The 24,583-nt window shown below is 43.2% G+C and overlaps 1 long non-coding RNA gene across 3 annotated transcripts in view; it reads left to right on the plus strand.

Annotated features, from left to right (window-relative positions):
- Positions 1-3,604: 3,604 nt before the first annotated feature.
- Positions 3,605-24,583, plus strand: part of LOC133380665 (uncharacterized) — a 134,847-nt gene continuing 113,868 nt past the window's right edge. The window contains exons 1-5 of one of the 3 annotated variants that reach the window (XR_009761501.1): positions 3,605-3,789; positions 3,875-4,002; positions 4,389-4,588; positions 4,691-4,768; positions 5,191-7,448. This is a non-coding gene — a long non-coding RNA (uncharacterized LOC133380665). The other 2 variants (XR_009761502.1, XR_009761500.1) reach the window with 2 other exon arrangements.

Raw genomic sequence — 24,583 nt, forward strand, 5'->3', positions numbered from 1 at the left:
GTGGAGAGGAGGATTATGTAAGAATCATAACAGCCCCCCTGGATCAGACCAAAGGCCTATCTAGTCCAGCATCCTGTTTCCCACACTAGCCAACCAGAAGCTTCTGGGAAGCCCATAAGGAAGGTGTGAGTGCGATAGCTTTTTCCTGTTGTTACTCTCCAGCAACTGGTATTTTCAGACATGCTGTCTCTGAACTTCTGCATATACATTTTTACATGCATATATTTATTTTAAACAATATGTTTTTTAACCTTTTTTTAAAAGATGTCTTCAAAGCTTTTTAAAAAATGTTTTTAAAGATGTTTTATTTTAATGAATTTTAAAGTCTGTTTTTATGAAATTTTAAAGTGTTTTTACTGCTGCTGTTTGCCACCCTGGGCTCCTTCTGGGAGGAAGGGTGGGATATAAATCAAATCAATCAATAACTAAATATACGGCTCCTTGTTTATTGAGCATTCATCCTGATTTGCTTGCACAAAGACTGCATGGAGGTTAGACTATATCTGATCTTTATTTAGTATTCATTCTCAGGGCCAGTCCCAAAGGGCAGCCAGGTCGGGCCCTGGCTGACGGCCCCTGGAGCCACAGAGGCCCCTGAGGGGCCTCTCAATAGAATGGGGGAGGAGTAGAGTTCCTTTTCTGCGATCCGCAGCAGAGAGTAGCTGCCATGGATCGCAGAGAGGGAGGTTCTTCTGCCCGCCTGTCTCTCCTATCTTTTGAGGTTGCTCAGGCTGCGTGCGCAGGACTGCCATTAACCAAGATGGCAGCCGAGGTTTACCTAAGGGGCTGAAGCCTCCGGTGCCATCTTGATTGATGGCAGCGACGCATGCGCATAGCAGCCTGTGCAGCTGCAAAAGACAGAGACAGAGCCAGCGAACGGGCGGGCAGAAGAAGGTCCCTCCCTGCAAGAGACAGATAGGTGCGGGTGCGTGTGTGTGTGTGTGTGTGTGTGTGTGTGTGTGAATATGTGTGAGTGTGAGTGTGTGCACTGGAGCCCAGGGCAAGCTGGTGCCCAAGGCCCCCGGCATGCCTGGAGCAGGCCCTGTTCATTCTGATTTGTTTGTGGGGAGGTTATACACATTCATGTCAATCAACAGGTATCCCACACTTTTTAGAGCACTTTCTTACCCACAAAAAGTCTGTGGGTTTTTTAACATCAGTTTGTTGAGAGAGAGCACTTTAATCTACCTTAATTGCACAAACCTACATTTCCAGTATGCGATTGAATCCCTCCCACAAAATAGTGAAAGCTTTGAAGTGACCATATATTCATATTGAGAGCCACTTATCTTGTGCTTCTTATTTCTGCATCCTGTTTTTCCAGTAGCTTTTCTAACACTAATTTATTTTGAAAGGTAAAAGGTGATTGCTACATGGAGTATTTGACATACAAATGATTTGTCTTCTCTAATTTCCTTGTTCGGATGCTTCTGCTTGTTCCTGTGGTTCTCTTTCTTCCCTCTTCACAAATCCATCATAATTCTAAAATGTGATATGTTGTGACTGGGCTTGATTGACAGTGCTTCCTGCCTGCCATGCTGCTTAGCTGTGCAGCCAAAGATCTGCATTTCAGAGCAAAGCTGAATTGTAAAGTGCCATGTGGGAGTTTCTTAGAGGGGAAAGGGGAGAATCAAAACAATGTCAAGCTGCTTCACTTTGCCAAGAACTGCGCAAATGTCACCTTGTGTCCCTTCATGGTGAAGTTTCAGCAAGGAAGAATTCTGGAGTGGAATGGAACGAGTGCAACATGCCCTCCTTGGTTGCCTCATAAGAAATTCCAGAGTGGTGGCTCTGCACAGGTTGATCTTCAGATCACTTCCGAACATAAGGAGATGGCAAAAACTCCAGTTTCTGGTTCTCTCAAGTAGCTTGCTTTTAGCAGTTCACTTTGGTGAATGTAATTATTTGTGGGTCAATGGTATTTCACGCTAAGGATCTTAACTCATCACCATAGTCGAGTTCAAATTTGGGAAGAAATTTGCCTTCGGTTAGATTTCCATATTTCTCCTCCCTACCCACCCACCCAATAGACAAGTTTGTTTCCCTTCCCTGCTATACCTTTTCATTTTTACTGATAATAAATTTACAAAGAAAAAAATAATTAGACCATTACAGATTATCATATGTATCTATTTTAACTTTGTAGTTGCCTTTCCATGGACAGTTTGACCAATTTCTGCCTGCCATCCCATTCACTGCTGGCCTGTTCATTTTCTCTCCACACCCCCCCCCCCCGAAGACTCTGGTCTCATGAATATATATTGAAGTGGGTGTCTGGTTGCCATAGCAGGCTGAGGAAGTAGGAACATCTGCTATCCTTTTAACCCATCTGTTTCTCAAGTACTTAGTGCCTGACCTATCTCTTGGGTCCCTTACACCCGACCCCCCACCCTTCAAAGACTGTGGCATGGGAATACTATGAATGATGAATTGAGTTGGATGAGTAACAAAGCAAGTACAGTACATATTCTACACCTGAGAGATCAACTGGATGGCAGTAGGTTCAGAAAAGACAAAAGGAAGGTCTGCTTTAGCATGCAATGCGTTAAAGTTATTTATTTATAGCCAGGGAGGGCTACATACACCTCAGTGCAATTCAACCATGTAATACATAAACATTAAATGGGAGGACATTCTGAATTCATCCTCCATCCCTCAAAGGCTGGTGCAAAAAGGTGCATCTGATTCCATTTCTGCAAAATGATACCAGTGTTCAAAAAGTACCACCTTAGGGTCACACCTCATTGATTCTACTAGGGTGGCTGTGTGCTGTCTTGGAGGTGCTACCTTTTCTGTTGTCAGGTTTTTAATACAGATATATCTCAAGAAGATCATTGATGGGGGGGCAGCAGAGAGAACCTCTCAGATTACACCAGACATGCACACTGCAATGCAATATGTATGCTTGGACCATCTTGGAGTTTTGCCATCGATGATGGAAGCGGCAGGATTAGATAGCTGTAGGTGGCTTAGGCTGCAATCCAGTACATGTTTACTCAGAAGTAAGCTCTACTGGGTTCAATGGGCCTTACTCCCAGGTAAGTGGGTATTGGCCTGGAGCCTTAGTCTTTTTGCCTGAGGCATTGAAATTAAGCCTGCTCCATAGAAGGCTTTAAACCCGCAGACCCCGCAGTTCTCAATATGAGGAGCAACATGGAACCTGAATGAGCATGGAAGTTTCAGATCAACATGGGGCAGATTCTTAGCATTTTTCAGCATACTCAAACTATGGACAAGAAGGTAGATAGGAGCATACAGCAATGCCTTCTGGCTTATGAATAGTGATTTTGAGGTCAGAGGAGGCACTGTGTTGTAGAGAAGCTGTTGTGTCTGGGAAAATACTTTGTGTCCAGGCCTATGGGCACCTGAGTGTATAAATGTCAAAGGCAGCAAATAACCTGGCTTTCCTTATCTGGATGGCCACATCTTGGGCTGTATAAGTTCATGATGCTTCTCCTTGTGTAGAGTTTACACCTATAAAGTCCCATCTGCTGGTTCCTCTTGGGACCCCAGGTGTTGCCTGAAAACTCTCAAGAGGAATAATCATCCTGTTCAGATTGCACCATCATTCACGTTCAGTCCCTGTCACATTCCCCATTTGCTTTTGTGTTCAGCAGAATACCAGAATTACTGAAATAATGGCTTCCTTTTGCCTTTTCAGATTTCTTCTCTCTCCTCCCCCAAGTCTGGGCAAGAGGAAAGGGGAGTGGGTATTGGAAGGTCTTCCCCTTTCTGCAAACTCATGACCAACCTCTCCCTTTTCATGATAGACAGCATCACACTTGGAAAGTGAGTTAATAACCTGCCCTGATCAGTGGCTGAGCTTGGAGTTTTCTGTCCTTGTAGTGAGCCTGCAATTATGTTCTGCTTTCAGGCCAGATGAGTCAAAACTAGCTGGCTTAGAGGCAAGTGAGAAGCTGCCCATCTCCTGGGTGGGAATGGAAAACAAGGCTAAAAAGAAAGAGTCTACTCATGTTTTTACCATCTTCTCCATCCTTGCTGGTAAATGCTGGCGTTTGCACAGTACATTCAGTCTTATCCCTAATTTAGCAAGATTTTGGAAGTTGGTGTTGTGTTCGTAACATTAGACTGTCTGAGATACATATATCCAAATGTTAATGCAGGATTACAATATTGTTATCTTCAGATATGGGTGTGTCTGGCTAATCTTCAATATGTGAGATAAACTTTTAGGATCTGTTTCCATAATCAGTTTAAGGATTGTAATTCTAGAACAGTTCTGCATTATCTAATTTATTCATTATTCAGATTTAATAGGGTTCCTAGGTCCATCCTTTGATAAATCTTCTTTAGCTTTAAATGTTAAAGTCTAACAGTTGCAAAGAAGACCTGAGAATTTCATTCACTTGTAGCTTTTTCCATCACAGAGCCATAATGATGAGAAAAGCCAGAGCTGCTTCTGTCACCGTAGAATCCCACCCCCCAAACTGTGCAACTGTGAGGGATACAGGGGTCTGCTTGGGGTCTACAGCTGATATCTTAACACATCTCAAAGAGAGAACCAGAGATAAGCAGAAAGATTTATCAACCCCAGCCATTTTCAGGAGGACCTGGACCCATCTACCTGGTATAAGTGATCATTTACACAGCATGATTATCTCTGATTTATCAGAGTTCATGTTTATTTGTTTGTTTATTACATTTATAGCCTTTCTTTCTTTCATCATAGATCCCAAGATGGCATACATGTGGTTCCCAGGGAGTCTTCCATCCAGGCACTGACCAGACCCATACCTACTTAGCTTCAGTAAGTGGTGGCTTCATGTGCCTTCAGACCCTAGCCTGTTTTTTCATATATTGCTTTTCAAATCAGGCCTCCCAAAGCATCATATTTGACAAACTATCAACCTATAAAGAGTGTGTTAGAATAAAAACAGGATAGCATAACAGAAAGAAAACTCAAAGCCAGATAACACAGAATAATAACTGCAATCAAGGAATGAAGCAGTGGGAATCCTCTACCCTTGGTCATGCGATAACAGGTGAGGGGTAATGGTAGTTAATAGGTAAGATATAACAGGTAGCAGAAAGAACCATTTTTCTCAAAATTGGCATGTGGCTAAAGAACTAGGTATTTGCTCTCAGTTGTCCTCTTTCAGGTTTCTGTGTTCCCTGAAGTATGGCTGCTCTTCAATAATGTTTTAGGTGTATTATTTCTCATTCCCTCAGAGCAAGATGGTTCCTCAGCAGCCCTTTGGTGACAAGATGTGGGAAGGAAGGACTGCCTTATGTGGATCAACTACAAGCTGAACATTAGGCAGTCTAATGCTATTCTGACTTTTCTCTTCCCCTCAGGGAAAGAAAGTTCCATAGAGATACAGAGTTAGCAAGGAGATGGCTGAGATACTGTCTTCAGGTTCTTAGTTGTGAGTTTTGCCTGGGATAACAGCACTGAAATAAAAGAATCTGTATCTCTACTGAGTAAACAAACTGAATACCACCATTGCTTGCGCATCATCAGAGGGGGGACTCTGTAAGGGTAGGAAAGAGCTTGTGGACCAGGTGCAAAGGAGAGTAGGACTAAGGTAAAACTTACATTTTGGTGAGTGTGGCTTCTTGTCATGAAAGGGTGAAATCTGTCCTTGCAAGAAAAAAAAATCCTGTTTTTGATGTGAAAAATACTGGAGCCACCTGCTCCTTTGCAGCTGGTCACCCCAGAAAGTGCTTCTGTCCAAATTGAATCCAGCTGTGAGAACTCCAGGGAATTGCCTTAGCCTGGAATGAGTCCTGATTAATCCTGCCTCTCGTCTGCCCAACAGGAATGTTTATAAGCTTGAGAATGTCAGAAATAACTGTGGTCCTGGCAAGGGTGACCTTTTTGCAATGAGTCGTGAATAGAGCTGTAAAAAGGTTCCTGATTGATAATTTATCTTGGCTAAATATCAGTTCAGCAGATTGACTTGGGCCTGCTCCTGGAGGCTTTTCCTTCTGACACTGAGAGAGAGAGAGAGAGAGAGAGAGTATAATTCCTGTGCAGGAATTAGCAGTCAGTGCGCACCTGTTACTACAAGAGACTCCAGCTGAAAAAAAAAGAGACACTTCAGTTTAGTGCAATTATCTCAATTTTCCCAGGATAAGGATCCTTGAGATATTTATCTGATTTACAAGGGTGTTCTGTCGAGGTGGCAGGCATGAGACCTTAAAGAGGCATTCATCAATTTCATGTGCACAGAGGGAAGAAAAAAATGTATGAGAGAGATGTATGGTGAAAAGAAGCAACAACTCTCTGAGCCTGTCTTCAATTATGATGAATTAAACAATTTGCAGGAACTGGGACCAAGCAGAGGGAACACAGGGGTGGGGTAAACATTTTCCCCTACTTGGAGACTTAACAGGGTAGACTTGGAATTTAGAACAAGTTGCTAGAACAGATGATGGAACAGAGCCATGTTTTAGAGACTTGAATTACTTGCTTCTGTCAAAGCAAACATTCTCTGTTTTTCTTTCTCCTCTTTCTCTCTGGCTGTGTATATACTCTTGCTTACTCAAATGACACAGGTAGCCCTCACAGGTAATAGGCAAAACAGTGTTGGTTATGTGCATATGGAAGCAATGTAATAAAAATCTGAACCATGTAATGTCTTTCAGAATTAATATTTTTGGCCAGGAGGGGTAGTAGAGCAGACGAAGGTTAACTTCTCTGCAGGAAAAGGGCAGGGCCAATCAAAAATCAAAATCTTTATTTCCTGCTTGAAGAGGATGAAGCTTCCAGTTTTTTTGACTCTGCCTTGTAGAAAAGAGTAGGATAGCCCAGCTGCTCCTAAGCTACTGTGTGGGAGAAGCTTATATGCCTATATACAGAAAAAAAGAGAGGGGGAAACTGTTTTAGAGTACTTGGCATTGCAATGGTGCCCAACAGTCTATGCTACTCCAATCTGCATAGCCTCTTGCCAAGGGTGGGTTGTCAACTGACCAAGGTAGCAAGGGGATATCTCTGAGCCCCTTTTGTGGAGGACTCTGCTCCCTAAGTAAGAGGGTAGATAAATGCCTGGGCTAGTGAGGAAACCTCTCCAAGCCACCCCCCCATGCAGTATCCTGCATGCCTACAAAGGGGGAGAAGCAATTGCCAAGGAGGGAGGAGGCTTCTCTGAGCCACCAAAAGCAGCACTCTGCTCTCTCTTCTGATTGTCACTGGAGTGCTTCAGAGAGGAAAGAGACCACCTCTGCATGCCTTCCTCCTACGGCTCCCCATATCTGCCTTGGCCAACATGCAGAGAGAGGAAGGTCAACACACCACAGAATATCATTCTTCTCTGTGCTCAGCAAAGGGATTAGCAAGCCATATTCAACAATAATGTCCCTCAGTGAGGGGACATGCAGAGCCTGCACATGGAATTTCCAGCAATTCTATCCAACGTTGCTGTAGTCGTCATTGGAGGGACCTTGCCCATTGCTAGTCAGCAACCACAGCAAGTGGTGACCTGTTGGTAAGTGCCCACATTTCTCCCTTCTGTTAATCTCTCCAGAATGCCCCAGTGAATTAGCGGCTTGGTAGCCAACACATCAGTGGTCTCGCTCATAAAAAGATATTCTCATCTTTCACAAAGAAGGTTGGCAGAGCGAGATTCTTTGCTTTTAGCCAGCAGCTTTTCTTCCCCTATTGAAGGAAGTTTCGGCTGCAGGTCCACTGAACGTCCTGTGAAGGAGAACACCAGAACTAGCCACAGAGAAGAGCATAGCTCCATGATTAGTTTCTGATGAGGTGCATGCAGTTAGGAATTGTCATCCTTTTGATTAGCTGCATGGCCGGTGCTTCTGGGTAAAGAAGGAATCAGCCCTTATTTAGTTTAGAGGAGTTTTGCTCCTAGGCTAGTTTTCTGACAGGCATGATCCAGTATCCCAGGCAAGAAACATCTTCCTCTCAGCTGGCAGCAAGGTGGGCTTTCCAACACAGAGGAGAAGCCAGTCTGGCTACCAATATTGACATTGTTCTTGGCTAGTCCTGGAAAGGGGGTCATACCAAGCATGGGAGCCCCCCTCTTTGACTGCCTCTAGTTTGACTTTCCTTGAGGCAGCTCTGCAGAATACCAGAGACCAGCCTGGCAGAGCAACAATTTGGGAGCAGGACTAATTCAGTCAAAGTACTTAAATCCACAATGGCAGACAGAGGAAAGCAAAGAACCCTCTCTCAAATAGACCTACTTTCCTTTTCTGCCCCCAAGGACTGATGTTAAGTGTCTTCACCAAAAGTTTTTTCAGCTGAATAAAATGGGGGCTAATCAGGGATTTGGGAAAGTGAATTAACCAGCCCGGGAATGTATACCTTTTTAATAGGGCAAAGGCCCTGATATGCCAAGGTTTTCCCCTCAAACTTCAGGCATCAGAGCTGCTTTCACTCCAACAGTCTCTTTGTCTCAGAAATACCTTCTCAGCAACTAACCAAACCGTGCCTGACTAGCAAGCACCAGGTCTCTGGCTTCTTTCACTTCTGGGTTATTGTAATGGTGTTTTAAGTGTTACTTAAGCAGCTTATTTCTTTTGAGGGGGAAGAGGTTGGGCCACAGCTGAAGCTTTTGACTATGCTCTGACCCCAAAGTCTGAAGAGTTCCTGCAGCAAAACAGGCTGGTGAGCTATTGAGCTGCACATCTTCCCTCACCTTCCTGCATGTCAGGCCTGGGAGAGAGGCAAAGCACCTGCTCAGATTATGACCCATCCTTGGCATTGCTTGGAAACACTGCATGGCATTCTGCAGCACCTCACAATAACCGTAAAATAGTATGCAGCAATAACAGAGCAGGGCAAGTACTGTAAACAGTAAACCAAAAGGACTCCCTGGGGCCTCTCCTGTCTTTTACTCAGGAATGCTGCTAGTGACAGAGTGGTTTCTCTGGCCTGCCTTTTCCCCTGAAGTGGCTCAGTGAGGCAGAGCAGGCATATGGGAGAAGTATGGCTCCTTTTAGCCTTTTCTCTCCTAAGGGAACAACCCTCCCTTCCCCTTAGGCATGTGGAAATTGCCTAACAGCAATACTAAGGCCTGGTAAGCTTGGTAAAGAATGTGCAAACAGTACAGTTCAGGAGTTAGAGCAGCTGTTGTGCATGTAAAAGTTCCCAGATTCAATCCCTGGCATCTCCAGATAGGGCTTGGAGATGCCACTATCTGAAACCCCAGAGAGCCACTGCCAGTTTGTAAACCATACTAAGCAAGATTGACCAATGGTCTGACTCTGTACAAGGGAGCTTCCTATGTTTCTATGAGCTGAAAGCTGGTATTTGTGGAAAGGCTCTCTGCCATCTGGCTGAGTGTGAAAAGAAGCAGCCTCTTGTGATGATGCTTAAAACGGCTTTTTGAAATTAAGTATAGCCAGAGGTTCCGATCCTCTGTAGATGGATTAAATTGTGTAGTGGTGTTCTAGTCACCAGGGAGTGGAGCAGACAGGCCCACCCACAACTATATCGAACTACCAGATCATGGAGGGTGGTTTGTGCATCTCTTCTGTGCATTTTACCACAGTGGTTTCTGAGTTAGGGATGCTCTTGGATTCCTACTTCCTACCCAGGGATGGGAGACAAATTTGATTCAATTCACATTTAAAGATGAATCTACCTATTTCATACTTTCTGAAACAATATGAGAAATGACGCGCAGCCATCCTTCAAAATTCACCCTTCTCTGAATTTTGCAATGCAGTTCTTCAGCCAACTAATGTGTACAGAAAGGCACATACTGAGGTGACGTGTACATAAAATTTATATATTACTGAAAAAAAACATACAAAAATGCATTATATTAGGGGAAATTGCTTTGCAAATGTGTGGAAGTGTGGAGAACTGAATTTAAGATTAGAAAAATTAGAAACAGAAAGAAATGGATTTTCCTGCCTCTTTGTATGCTTTGTCTGTACTACTATTGGAAATAAATATAATCTGCTAATTTGTTTTCTTTTATAAACAATCTAAACAAAGCTAAATCCTAAAACTAGAGGGTTACTCCTCTTCAAAAAGGGCATAAAGTCCCCCCATTGGCCCTGCCTTCTTCCAGCAGAGAAGTTAACCCTTTACTGTCTGTTCTATTTCCTTCTGACCAGAAGGACACACTAAGTCCAGCTTTTTGTTTAGGTGCTTTCAGTTACGTATGTTTGCATGTGGCCAATTTAGGAAAAAATGTGAAAAGACAGTGTGATGGAATATAGGGCTAGGGCATAGAGTCACTGGCAGAGGCCCTGAGAAGCCCATCCGAGTCTCAAGGTGACCTGTCTGGGACATCAAACCTAGTGAGTGGCTGGCACTATGATGCCTGACTGCCCCCACCCCCAAGTGTATAATTGGTTGATAAGCATGTTTTGGACTGGCTTAGGAAGTCCTAACCAATGGCGGAGCTACTTGCTCCTGAAGGGGTGATGCCAAATGGAATTGCCCATTTGAATTGCTGCCAGGGTGTGTCTATGTGGTGTAGGGATGGGAATCGTGAATTCATCGCCAGCCCTCTACCAGCACAGAGAAGGTGAGAGAGGAGGACCACTCAGGCCAAAAATACAGCTGAGGCCTTGGCAACATCCTTCCCCGAGCAGGACCAGGCCATAAGGGAAAAAGAGGAAGAGGAGGTGTCACACTGTGGGGAAAGTGACAGGCTGCAGGCTGCAATGGGTAAATGTCTGCTTAATTCTACCCCCACCCCCATGGTCAGAATTAAGTGGCTATTTGCCCATCTCAGCCTGCAGCCTGTTACTTTCCCCATGGTGTGGTGCTTCCCCCTTTTCCGCTGTCTGGTGCTGCTCTGGGAGGCTCTCCTGATTTGTTTGGCCTTGGGGATCCTCCTCTCCTGCCTTTTCCTTCTCTGTGTTGGGGGGGGGTGAATTTGTGGTGGGTGGATTCCATCTCAAGGTGGTGGGGAGAAGTAGTAAGGAGGAAAGTTACCTCTCCGTGCTTCTTGTCATGAGAGAGCAGGTTTCACATGGTGGTGTTTAGGGGAGTGGTAGCTCTTGGTATCCTTTGGTGTTAGGGTATTAAGAGGTGGCTTTGGGCCCAATTGGGCTAATTCGGTTTAGGAATCTCTTCACACAAATGGAGTTCCAAAGTGATTTACAGGGGTAACGTACAATATAGTATAAAAATCTATTAAACAAGAAACAAACAAAACAAGTATACTAAAAATGTTTATCCACAAAAATAATCCAGCAGCATAAAATAGTCACCATACCAGATGAACACCAAAAACAAACTACTAAAAGCCAGGCACTTACTCCAAAGGGTCTTTGCCTGGTAGTGGAAATATGGCAAAGTCGACGCTAAGCAACCCTCCTTTTTCAACCTCACACCTGATAAGTAGTGCAAGGGAGTTCTTGGTTCTGAGGGTTTTATTACCTTTCCCCAGTTTATTTATTTTTATTTATTAATTAAAATATTTCTAGGCTGCCCTATATGACTTAATTTCTGGGCAAGGATAGATATAATATACAACAATTTGCAATTCAGTTATAAATACATAAAAACAGCCAGCCAATAATAAGCCCTCAAACTACTAGGCAGACCCAACTGCCTGCATAAAGAACCAGGAGTTAATATGGCACTGAAAAGATGCTACTCTTGGTGTCAACTGGGCCTCCAAAGACTTCTTCAGGTATCTAGGTCCCAAACCATTTATGGCCTTATATACCTCGAAATTGGACCAGAAGCATATTGGCTGCTGGTGCAGTTTATTTTATTGCTGTGACGCAAACGTGTCCTCCAATTTCTTGAAAATTTTCTTCACCTGCCAAAAAGGCTTCCTTTTTTATCCTCTCTTGTATGGCATTTTAGAATTTCTTTTATTCTTTCCATGGGTGCAGGATTGAATTTACTTTATTGTTGCAAGATGGCTGTGGGTGGTATATGTGTGTTTTGCTTCCCATTAAACATTGCTCCAGCACTGCAACCTCCCCAGGTGCCTGTACTTCTTGATCTAAAAAAAGCCCAGTAGAATAAAGTACATGAGGACATCTTTCCTTGAGTTTTAGTTGAAGTGTCGGAAGCCAGGGAGATTTGCTACCAAGCACCTGAGATTAATGCACTCATTGATTTTGTTTGAAGGAAGTCCTTCCTTTTTTACTTTTTAAAAAAAAATGGTTCTGCACTCAATTCTTTACCACCCTCCCCCCAAAAAACCACTTCAAAAAACTTAACACAAACCTTATCCAGGCACACAGTAGGTAACATCCTTGGCTTCTGCACTTACAGGAAAGCCCAGTCAAAGATGTACTAGGATTTTCCGAAAGTGCAGACACCTAGAAGGCTGCAGACTGCAAACCATAAGAGAGATGATTTGCATAATGAGAGAAAGATAATCACAAACATCTTTTGGTGTTTGCTCCTTGCGCTCTGGATTCTATGCAGGTCCTCCCACTTGTGTTGGCTCAAGCCCCTTTTCCAATCCATTGATTTTATTTATAAAGAGAATTTCTACCCTACCCTTCCGCATGTGATCCCAGGGTGAGTTACAGCAGAATAAAACCAACATAGCACAATTTATAAAAGCTGATACAAATATAAAATATAAAATTCATTCCTGTTCTTACAACTGAAAATTCTGAGGTATTGCAAACAATTTACATTAATTTGGGTGATATCTAAGAGGCATTGAAGCACATGTAAATTAGGACAAAAGTAGATAGCTGGTTGGAAGCAAACAAAATTAGCCAAAAGAAGTAGTGTAACATTTTTTAAGAAATAAAAGTAGGAAAGTTTGTATATACAGTTACAACTTCTACACACTTGCAGAATAATGCTTCATTTCCCTCCACTTGAGCTAAGCAGCAGAAATGATAATGCTGCAGTTCACAACACATTGGGCATAGGAGATCCCACCACTTCTGCTGCACAGATAAGTTGCTCATAACTTGCCTATTGTGTGATTATTATCACAGTGTTGATCAAATGGGCAATATACAGGAATACCTCGCTATACGGACCTTCACTTTACGGACACTCGCGAGTACAGACATATTTACAGTAGAACCATTCCCCTGTTTATGGACGCTTGCTTCGCAAGAACGGACATTTAACGGCATGATGCCACCGCCCGATCAGTTTCCAACTACAAACTTTTTCTTAAAATAAGGCCTACTGTGTTTATTTTAGTTATAAATGCATTATTTACATCAGTTATGCCCATATATGACGATTGCAGTGCAGTATATGCATCGCTAAGTGAAAAAAGGTAGTGCTTCACTTTAAGTGCATTTTCGGTTTACGTACTCGCTCTGGACCCATTGTGTATGTTAATGCGGGGTATTCCTGTAGTGTAGATTGCACAGATCTGATGCATGTCAGACCTACACATTTGCAGGGCTCCAGACAAGGCCTTATGCTACTTGCTACACCAGGGACATCCCCTAAGCTGCCCTGGGCTCCTGCTGGGAGGAAGGGTGAGATATAAATCAAATAAAAAATAAATAAGCTATGAATGGCTCAGTGACTCTGTCAGCAACGAAATGGAAGGAAATGGGAGGAGGGGAACAGAGAGAGGAAATACTGTAATTGAACTTGAATGTTGAAGCTACCTAAGGGAGCCATAGACTTAGAGGTCGTAGGCCCATATGTGTAAACTTCAGTAATAAACCAAAGCAAGAATTGGTAGGCCCAAGTGGGTGAGCTTGAAAATTGCCATAGCTGAACTCCCTGCGAATGCAATTTGCCAGGTCCGTTAGAGAGTGCAATGTAAGAGTATTTTATAGGCCAGCTGCAGTAGGGATTATTTTTCCTCATCCTCTTAAATTTATCACTTTTTTTATAATGTGTTGTTGTGTTGCCATACATTTGCTGAGTGGGCATGCTGGCAGCTGGTCTATCAAAAATAATTTATGTCTCCGGAAAAAGGCTCTTGGATAAAGCCTCATTTAGCAAGGCAATCCTTGAAGCCCTATGCGTAGCTGGTCTTATTGGTGAATGTAAATAATTGTAGCCTTAAAGAGTAAAGAAATCCCAGCTTCAAGGCTTTGCCTAAAGCACTGTGTGCCCTTCTCTGAACAAATCACTAACATTGTTTCCCTCTTACACTGTCTGTTCCCGTTTGTGCAAAATATTGAACTGGAACATTATATTTAAGTGAATTGTGCTCAAGTTGAAACCTGTGCCTGAGGCCACCTCTCTGTTACAGGAAGCAATCTGACAGTCAGCATCTTCAGTGATGTCATTTGGTCGGAGAGAGTTTTAAGAACCCTGTGGTTGTTGCAGCATCCTCCTTTGTTTCCCAAATTCCTGATACACTTTTTTCTGAATCAAAATGGGGAGGCAAACTTTGTAATTACACTCCAAGAGGTTTACTTGTGAACTGTATGAAAATAAGAGCTACTTGTCTCGAAAGGAGCTCAGCCTTCTGTGTGAAGGTTACAACAGCATGGATTTGCTTATCAATTATAAATGTAGATGGTAAAACCCGATCACCACATGTGCTTCTTCAGGAGTAGGGCCCGATCCAGGAATACATCTCAGCTGTTCAGAGGGGAAAAGACAAGTCAGAAATATCATAGACGTACTGATCTCCTCCATGGCCTGAGGGGTTCCCCATCAGCATCACTTCAGTCTTATCTTGATTTTGCTTTAGTTTTTTTTTACTCTCATCCACCTGATCAATGAATGAAGACAGAGATGGTAGCTCCTGCATACTTAAAGAAATATAGATGTGTATACTGATGAGACGTGATAGTAAAGCTCTGGCTAGTCTCTCTCAGCAGTTCATATAGACCAGTGTTTCTCAAAAAGTGGGCTGGGACCCACCAGCGGGCCTCAGCCCATTTTCTGGGCCTCATTGTGACAGCCTGACCAGTGCTTCCTCACGTGCCTCCCCTAGCCATACCACAGCCTTTGGTTTGGACCAATGACAGCTCCAGAACCTCCTTGCATGCTGAGTAAAGGTGGCCAGGGGTGGGTGGAGGAGAGAAGTTTAGTGGGGAGGATGGACAGAAGATAACCCTCCTCTGAAGGGAAAGGGCCAGAGGAGTTGTTGAAGGAAATTAGAAAGAGGGATAAAAGCTTAATATTATCATTATTATGAATAAAACAAATAAACTGGGAATAGAAAGGAAAGGAATAAAAGAAGAAAGTGGTTAGAGGAGGAAGTGGATGTAAAAGAACCAAGGCAGGATGAACAAAACTGGCAGGATTTTTTGAGGTAGAGGGGATAAGATACAAGTAGAGCATGAAAGGAGAAGGGGAGAAGAAATTACAGAAGATGACTAAAAATACTTTGAGAGGCATGTGGAAGTGATAAGGGAATAATATAAAAGAAAATATAATGGCTGTCGTTTGCACGTTCTCTCTCTATAAAAATATAAGCTGTCATGATGGCACATGGTGGGATGATGGGGGCTGGGCAATTGGGTGGGCTATCCATTGGAGGCCACGGTGGTGGAGAACCATGGCGGTGGCTGTGCAGGCAGAGGCCGTGGCAGGGCCTGCGGTGGCTGTGCAAGCCATGGTAGTGGAGGCTGTGGTGCGCCTGGGTGGGTAGGAGGTCAGCAGCAGCGGCCCAATGATCAAGGCAAGTGGGTTGAGGTAGGAAGTGCTGGTGCCTGAGGGGTGGTGGCTGTGGTGATAGGACAGAATGGCAGCGGGATGAGGGGGCTAGTGAGGGGGAATGTCTCTCTGTGTGTGTGTGAGTCTCTCTCTGTGTGTCCATCCATGTGTGTTGGGGGGTGCCTGGTGTCTGTGTGTGTATGTTCAGGTGGGGGCATTGATGACCTGTGGGGGGGAGGGGGAGCTTTGGTGATGTTATACTTTTATTGAGATACCAATATAATAAAATAGAAATCAAATATAACTCTAAGAACAGCAGAAAAAAGGCAGCGAGTTATTTTTCACTTTCATACAAATCCAAATGATCAACTCCACCCCTCCTCCAGAAACCAGCCAAAAGAGATGTCTCTCAACTTGTTTCCTAAAATAATATAATGAAGAGGTCAGATTAGGAAGGGATCTGCTTGTTGGTACTAGTTTGATTGCATTCTGTTGAACAGGCAGGTGGTTTCATTCTGTGTCCCTTTGTTTTCTGCTATCTTCTGCTTTTACCATTTTGGTAAAGTCATTTTCATTAGCAAAGCAAAGATGCACATCAGGCAGTTTCCCCTTAGCAAAGCAAAGAGCAGGCAGGTCAGTTTATTAGCAAAGCAATGAACAGGCTTATCAGTCTCATGTTAGCAAAAATTTGGTGTGGGGAAAAGCTGTAGAAGCTTTCAGCTTTCAGGAATGGCCTGCAAAGATTGCGGACATGCAAACTATTTTGAAGTTCGGTTTTAGCAAAATTGTCTCCCACCCCTAGATCAGATACACCTCAGCGGAGAAGGAATTTCCACAGGCAAGGGAATTTCACCACCAAAAACGCCCTTCACATCATGCTGTGCAGGAACCAACCAGAGGGCATAATTCGTAGATCTCAAGGCACAGGCAGATCTATATCAGAGCAAGTGTTCTCTGAGATACTTGTGCCCCAAGTGTAAGCAACTTGAATTGGGCCTGGAGCACAATTGGCACCCAATGTAGTTGTAAAATAAAGGTTATATATACTTGATCTGCTGTCCCCATCAGCACTCTGGTTGCCACATTTTGCAGGAAACTGCAATTTCTGTTTTCAAGAGCAGCTACTGTAAGGTTGTACCTGCAGCCAGGAATGTTCAGTTTCCATTCCCCCCATACACTATTCCTTGGGCTCATGTTTCAAGTGGAAAATGAAGAATAGAAGTTGCAAATACAGGATGCAAGCTGCATTTACTAGGCTGCCTATTTGTTTATTTGTTTAATTTTAAACTTTAAAACTTTAACCTTCCTTTCCAAAAGACTCCCAAAGCAGCTTACAATAAGACAGAGTTATAAAACAAGGATAAAAACAGCACAGCCAAAAAGGTTATAATAACAAATAGCAACTGCAATACCTGATTAACAAAAGAGGAGCTACACAATCAGCTGACACTTATTCCAGACCCCCTTTAACAAAGACTTTATTTGCTGCCCAAAAGCGAGCAGTGGGGGAAGCCATATGGGTGCTTCTAAGGTGGACAGTCCATAACCTAGGAATCTAGTAAACCTTTCTATCTTCTTGTGCTCTTTTGGATGAACTGATTTATTTGCACAGTACTTTATTTAAATAAAGATGTCAGAGAATGTGGCGTTGGTTGTTTGATCTTTGAGGAATGTTGAAGAAATCTCTTTAGGCTGCTGCCTCTCCCAGTAGTGCTGGTAAAGAGATTATAGGCCTAGTGTATTCACAGAAAAACGCCAGGCCTCTGGGCCTAGCACGCTAATCCATACAAAGGATAACAGAGGCCTAATTAATTCTCATGTCTCGGAATCTGATAACAGCACTGCACACAGGCAAGTCTGTAAGGACTTAATGAGTTTAATCGACTGCACTTGATGATTTTATTTGAAACCCTGTGCCACAAATTAAACTATTAAAAATGCACTTGAACTTGATTGGCAGCTGTAATCCCAACAAAGTCTATTTAATCCATTGAGTCAGAGCAGGGGCCATAGACACAACTTTTCTCATGCTCCTGAGAAAGAGGCAAGATATGGAAGGTAATGCAAGGCTTCAAGAAGCATGTTTTATGGCAGCAGAAAAATACGAATTTGGTGAAGAAGACCAACTGAGAAACTACTCAGTTGTTTAGGGGTGGGGGGAGAAGCAGAAAGACTGCAAATTGTGCGAAGTGTTTAGGACCAGAAGCAGTTAATGTGAAAAACTGGACTAAATATTTTCGTTTGGTAATAACAAAGGGAACTGCAAGACAGGTTTTGGGAAAATTTGGTGAGGACTGTACATAATTATATAATGTAAATAATGGGCAGTATCCAGTAGAACTTCCTTTCCATCTCTTCTCCCTCTTAAGGGAATTTCAAACAGCTGGATTGCCTGGTCAAGTGATGTTCTAGTCTAGTATGTCACAGGGCTAGCAGATTTGGTGACAGGATGCAAAGGAGCACAGGGCTTCTTAATAGATGGATTAAAGAGAGAATTTTGCTAACTGTGATTTTCTTCCCCATGGCATGACAAGCCACACCTGTTGACATTCCTTTTACAAAAAGCTCTTTGCATCCTGTTACCATAGTGGCTGAAATGTGCTTTAGCATCCTGCACCTTCCCCACGCCTCCCAGTTAAGTTGTTGATCCTGCTTCATAGAATCATAGAATAGCAGAGTTGGAAGGGGTCTATAAGGCCATCAAGTCCAACCCCCTGCGCAATGCAGGAATCCAAATCAAAGCATTCCCGACAAATGGCTGTCTAGCTGCCTCTTGAATGCCTCCAGTGTCGGAGAGGCCACTACCTCTCTAGGTAATTGATTCCATTGTCGTATGGCTCTAACAGTTAGGAAGTTTTTCCTGATGTCCAGTCAATATCTGGCTTCTTGCAACTTGAGCCATTATTCCATGTTCTGCACTCTGGGACGACCGAGAAGAGATCCCGGCCCTCCTCTATGTGACCACCTTTCATGTACTTGAAGAGTGCTATCATATCTCCCCTCAGTCTTCTCTTCTCCAGGCTAAACATGCCCAGTTCTTTCAGTCTCTCCCCATAGGGCTTTGTTTCCAGTCCCCTGATCATCCTTGTTGCCCTCCTCTGAACCTGTTCCAGTTTGTCTGCATCCTTCTTGAAGTGCAGAGACCAGAACTGGACGCAGTATTCAAGATGAGGCCTAACCAGTGCTGAATAGAGGTGAACTAATACTTCACGTGATTTGGAAACTATACTTCTGTTAATGAAGCCTAATATAGCATTTGCCTTTTTTGCAGCCACATCACACTGTTGGCTCATATTCAGCTTGTGATCAACAACAATTCCAAGATCCTTCTCACATGTCATATTGCTGAGCCAAGTATCCCCATCTTATAACTGTGCATTTAGTTTCTTTTTCCTAAGTGTAGAACTTTGCATTTATACCTGTTGAATTTCATCCTGTTTTCAGCCCTTTGAATTTTCTTTCTGTGTTCCACAGTATTAGCTATGCCCCCCAATTTTGTATCATCTGCAAATTTGATAAGCATGCTCTGTACCTCCTCATCCAAGTCGTTAATAAAAATGTTGAAGAGCACTGGGCCCAGGACTGAGCCCTGTAGTACCCAACTCGTTACTTCTGCCCAGTTAGAGAAGGAACCACTGATAAGCACTCTTTGAGTATGATTCTGGAGCCAACTGTGGATCCACCTGATAGTTGTTCCATCCAGCCCACATTTAGCTAGCTTGCTAATCAGAAGATCATGGGGCACTTTGTCAAAAGCTTTGCTGAAGTTGAGATATATTACATCCACAGCATTCCCACAGTCTACCAGGGAGGTTACCCGATCAAAAAATGAGATGATTGGTGTGGCAGGATTTGTTCTTCATAAATCCATGTTGGCTCCTAGTAATCACTGCATTGGTTTCAAGGTGCTTACAGATTGACTGCTTTATAATCCGCTCCAGAGTTTTTCCAGGGATTGATGTTAGGCTGACTGGTCTGTAGTTCCCCAGTTCCTCCTTTTTGCCTTTTTTGAAGATAGGGACAACATTAGCTCTCCTCCAGTCATCCGGCACTTCACCAGTCCTCCATGATTTCACAAAGATAATAGACAGCGGTTCTGAGAGTTCTTCAGCCAGTTCGTTCAATACTCTAGGATGCAGTTTATCGGGCCCTGCCGATTTGAACTCATTCAAAGTGATTAGGTATTCCTTGACCATTTGTCTATCAATCTCAAGCTGCAATCCTGCCCCTTCTACTTCATGTTTCCCAGGAGGGTCACAGATCCTTTTTTGGGAGAAGACTGAGCCAAAGTAGGAATTAAGGACTTTTGCCTTTTCTTTGCCATCTGTTATCATTTTTCCATCCTCATTGAGTAGCTGTGCCACCGTTTCTTTTCTCTGTCTTTTACTAAGGACATACCTGAAGAAAGCTTTTTTGTTGCTTTTAGCATCCCTCGCTAGCCTCAGCTCATTCTCAGCTTTAGCCTTCCTGACACCATCCTTGCAATTCTGTGATACCTGCCTTTACTCTTCCTTTGTGGCCTGGCCTTCTTTCCACTTCCTGTATGTGTCCTTTTTTTGTTTTCAGGTCATCTCTAAGCTTTTTGTGAAGCCACATTGGCTTCTTCTGTTGTTTCTCCCCTTTTTTTCCTTGTTGGAATTGCTTGCCATTGCGCTTTTAGAATTTCCTTTTTTAGAAACTCCCACCCATCTTGGACTCCTTTTCTCATTAGAGTGGCCTGCCATGGAACCGTACATACAATTGTTCTGAGTTTATTAAAATCATCTTTCCTGAAGTCCAGGGTGCATGTATGGCTACTCTCAGCTTTTGTTCTGTTAAAATCAAGAATTCAAGTATGGCGTGGTCACTTTCCCCCAGAGTTCCTGTAGCTGCCACTTCATCCACTAAATCATCTCTATTGGTTAGAATCAAGTCAAGGATAGCTGATCCTCTGGTTGCTTCCTCCACTTTCTGTAGGAGAAAGTGATCTCCAACACAAGTCAGAAATTTCTTGGAGGAGCCATGTTTGGCAGAATTTGTCTCCCAACAGATATCGGGATAATTGAAATCCCCCATTACTACTACATCATGCCTCCTCAAAACATTGGCAATTTGCTTTTCAAAAGTTATCTTCTCCTTGATTTGGGTGGTCGGTAGTAGATTCCAAGCACCACATTCCTTTTATTACTTGCCCCATTAATTTTAATCCAGATACTCTTGGTGGAACTACCAAGCTCATCTTCCTGTATTTCTGTGCAGAGATATATATTTTTAATATATAGCGCGACTCCACCTCCCTTTTTATTCCTTCTGTTCTTTTTGAACAAGTTATATCCTTCAATTGCGGTATTCCAGTCATGGGAGTCATCCCACCAAGTTTCAGTTATACCTATCAAGTTGTAATTGCCCTCTTGTATTAAGAGTTCAAGTTCATCCTGCTTGTTTCCCATGCTCTGCGCATTAGTATACAGGCATCGAAGACCATGTGATTTATGGCTTGGCTTCCTTACTACATTTTTCTGAGGACTGTCACTGGTCCCTATTACAGCTGTTCTCTCTGTTCCCATTACTGTGCACAAGCCTTCATCAGTCGTTGCCACCAAGTTTATGACTCCTTCCCCCTTAGGATTCAGTTTAAAGCCCTCCTAAGAACATAAGAACATAAGAAGAGCCTGCTGGATCAGGCCAGTGGCCCATCTAGTCCAGCATCCTGTTCTCACAGTGGCCAACCAGGTGCCTGGGGGAAGCCCGCAAGCAGGACCCGAGTGCAAGAACACTCTCCCCTCCTGAGGCTTCCGGCAACTGGTTTTCAGAAGCATGCTGCCTCTGACTAGGGTGGCAGAGCACAGCCATCATGGCTAGTAGCCATTGATAGCCCTGTCCTCCATGAATTTGTCTAATCTTCTTTTAAAGCCGTCCAAGCTGGTGGCCATTACTGCATCTTGTGGGAGCAAATTCCATAGTTTAACTATGCGCTGAGTAAAGAAGTACTTCCTTTTGTCTGTCCTGAATCTTCCAACATTCAGCTTCTTTGAATGTCCATGAGTTCTAGTATTATGAGAGAGGGAGAAGAACTTTTCTCTATCCACTTTCTCAATGCCATGCATAATTTTATACACTTCTATCATGTCTCCTCTGACCCGCCTTTTCTCTAAACTAAAAAGCCCCAAATGCTGCAACCTTTCCTCATAAGGGAGTCGCTCCATCCCCTTGATCATTCTGGTTGCCCTCTTCTGAACCTTTTCCAACTCTATAATATCCTTTTTGAGATGAGGCGACCAGAACTGTACACAGTATTCCAAATGCGGCCGCACCATAGATGTATACAATGGCATTATGATATCGGCTGTTTTATTTTCAATACCTTTCCTAATTATCGCTAGCATGGAATTTGCCTTTTTCACAGCTGCCGCACACTGGGTCGACATTTTCATCGTGCTGTCCACTACAACCCCGAGGTCTCTCTCCTGGTCGGTCACCGCCAGTTCAGACCCCATGAGCGTATATGTGAAATTAAGATTTTTTGCTCCAATATGCATAATTTTACACTTGTTTATATTGAATTGCATTTGCCATTTTTCTGCCCATTCACTCAGTTTTTATAGAGGTCTTTTTGGAGCTCTTCGCAATCCCTTTTTGTTTTAACAACCCTGAACAATTTAGTGTCATCAGCAAACTTGGCCACTTCACTGCTCACTCCTAATTCTAGGTCATTAATGAACAAGTTGAAAAGTACAGGTCCCAATACCGATCCTTGAGGGACTCCACTTTCTACAGCCCTCCATTGGGAGAACTGTCCGTTTATTCCTACTCTCTGCTTTCTGCTTCTTAACCAATTTCTTATCCACAAGAGGACCTCTCCTCTTATTCCATGACTGCTAAGCTTCCTCAGAAGCCTTTGGTGAGGTACCTTGTCAAACGCTTTTTGAAAGTCTAAGTACACTATGTCCACTGGATCACCTCTATCTATATGCTTGTTGACACTCTCAAAGAATTGTAATAGGTTACTGAGACAGGACTTTCCCTTGCAGAAGCCATGCTGGCTCTGCTTCAGCAAGGCTTGTTCTTCTATGTGCTTAGTTAATCTAGCTTTAATCTACCAGTTTTCCAGGGACAGAAGTTAAGCTAACTGGCCTGTAATTTCCGGGATCCCCTCTGGATCCCTTTTTGAAGATTGGTGTTACATTTGCCACTTTCCAGTCCTCAGGCACGGAGGAGGACCCAAGGGACAAGTTACATATTTTAGTTAGCAGATCAGCAATTTCACCTTTGAGTTCTTTGAGAACTCTCGGGTGGATGCCATCCGGGCCCGGTGATTTGTCAGTTTTTATATTGTCCATTAAGCTTAGAACTTCCTCTCTCGTTACCACTATTTGTCTCAGTTCCTCAGAATCCCTTCCTGCAAATGTTAGTTCAGGTTCAGGGATCTGCCCTATATCTTCCACTGTGAAGACAGATGCAAAGATTTCATTTAGCTTCTCTGCAATCTCCTTATCGTTCTTTAGTACACCTTTGACTCCCTTATCATCCAAGGGTCCAATCGTCTCCCTAGATGGTCTCCTGCTTTGAATGTATTTATAGAATTTTTTATTGTTGGTTTTTATGTTCTTAGCAATGTGCTCCTCAAATTCTTTTTTAGCATCCCTTATTGTCTTCTTGCATTTCTTTTGCCAGAGTTTATGTTCTTTTTTATTTTCTTCATTTGGACAAGACTTCCATTTTTTGAAGGAAGACTTTTTGCCTCTAAGAGCTTCCTTGACTTTGCTCGTTAACCATGCTGGCATCTTCTTGGCCCTGGCGGTACCTTTTCTGATCTGCGGTATGCGCTCCAGTTGAGCTTCTAATATAGTGTTTTTAAACAACTTCCAAGCATTTTCGAGTGATGTGACCCTCTGGACTTTGTTTTTCAGCTTTCTTTTTACCAATCTCCTCATTTTTGTGAAGTTTCCTCTTTTGAAGTCAAATGTGACCGTGTTGGATTTTCTTGGCAATTGGCCAGTTACATGTATGTTTAATTTAATAGCACTGTGGTCACTGCTTCCAATCGGTTCAACAACACTTACATCTCGCACCAGGTCCCGGTCCCCACGATTTTCATCGTGCTGTCCACTACAACCCCGAGGTCTCTCTCCTGGTCGGTCACCGCCAGTTCAGACCCCATGAGCGTATATGTGAAATTAAGATTTTTTGCTCCAATATGCATAATTTTACACTTGTTTATATTGAACTGCATTTGCCATTTTTCCGCCCATTCACTCAGTTTGGAGAGGTCTTTTTGGAGCTCTTCGCAATCCCTTTTTGTTTTAACAACCCTGAACAATTTAGTGTCGTCAGCAAACTTGGCCACTTCACTGCTCACTCCTAATTCTAGGTCATTAATGAACAAGTTGAAAAGTACAGGTCCCAATACCGATCCTTGAGGGACTCCACTTTCTACAGCCCTCCATTGGGAGAACTGTCTGTTTATTCCTACTCTCTGCTTTCTGCTTCTTAACCAATTCCTTATCCACAAGAGGACCTCTCCTCTTATTCCATGACTGCTAAGCTTCCTCAGAAGTCTTTGGTGAGGTACCTTGTCAAACGCTTTTTGAAAGTCTAAGTACACTATGTCCACTGGATCACCTCTATCTATATGCTTGTTGACACTCTCAAAGAATTCTAATAGGTTACTGAGACAGGACTTTCCCGCGCAGAAGCCATGCTGGCTCTGCTTCAGCAAGGCTTGTTCTTCTATGTGCTTGGTTAATCTAGCTTTAATAATACTTTCTACCAGTTTTCCAGGGACAGAAGTTAAGCTAACTGGCCTGTAATTTCCGGGATCCCCTCTGGATCCCTTTTTGAAGATTGGCGTTACATTTGCCACTTTCCAGTCCTCAGGCACGGAGGAGGACCCGAGGGACAAGTTACATATTTTAGTTAGCAGATCAGCAATTTCACATTTGAGTTCTTTGAGAACTCTCGGGTGGATGCCATCCGGGCCCGGTGATTTGTCAGTTTTTATATTGTCCATTAAGCTTAGAACTTCCTCTCTCGTTACCACTATTTGTCTTAGTTCCTCAGAATCCCTTCTTGCAAATGTTAGTTCAGGTTCAGGGATCTGCCCTATATCTTCCACTGTGAAGACAGATGCAAAGAATTCATTTAGCTTCTCTG

This window comes from Rhineura floridana, chromosome 3 (genome assembly GCF_030035675.1).
Source record: "Rhineura floridana isolate rRhiFlo1 chromosome 3, rRhiFlo1.hap2, whole genome shotgun sequence".
In the NCBI taxonomy this organism is placed as follows: domain Eukaryota; kingdom Metazoa; phylum Chordata; class Lepidosauria; order Squamata; family Rhineuridae; genus Rhineura; species Rhineura floridana.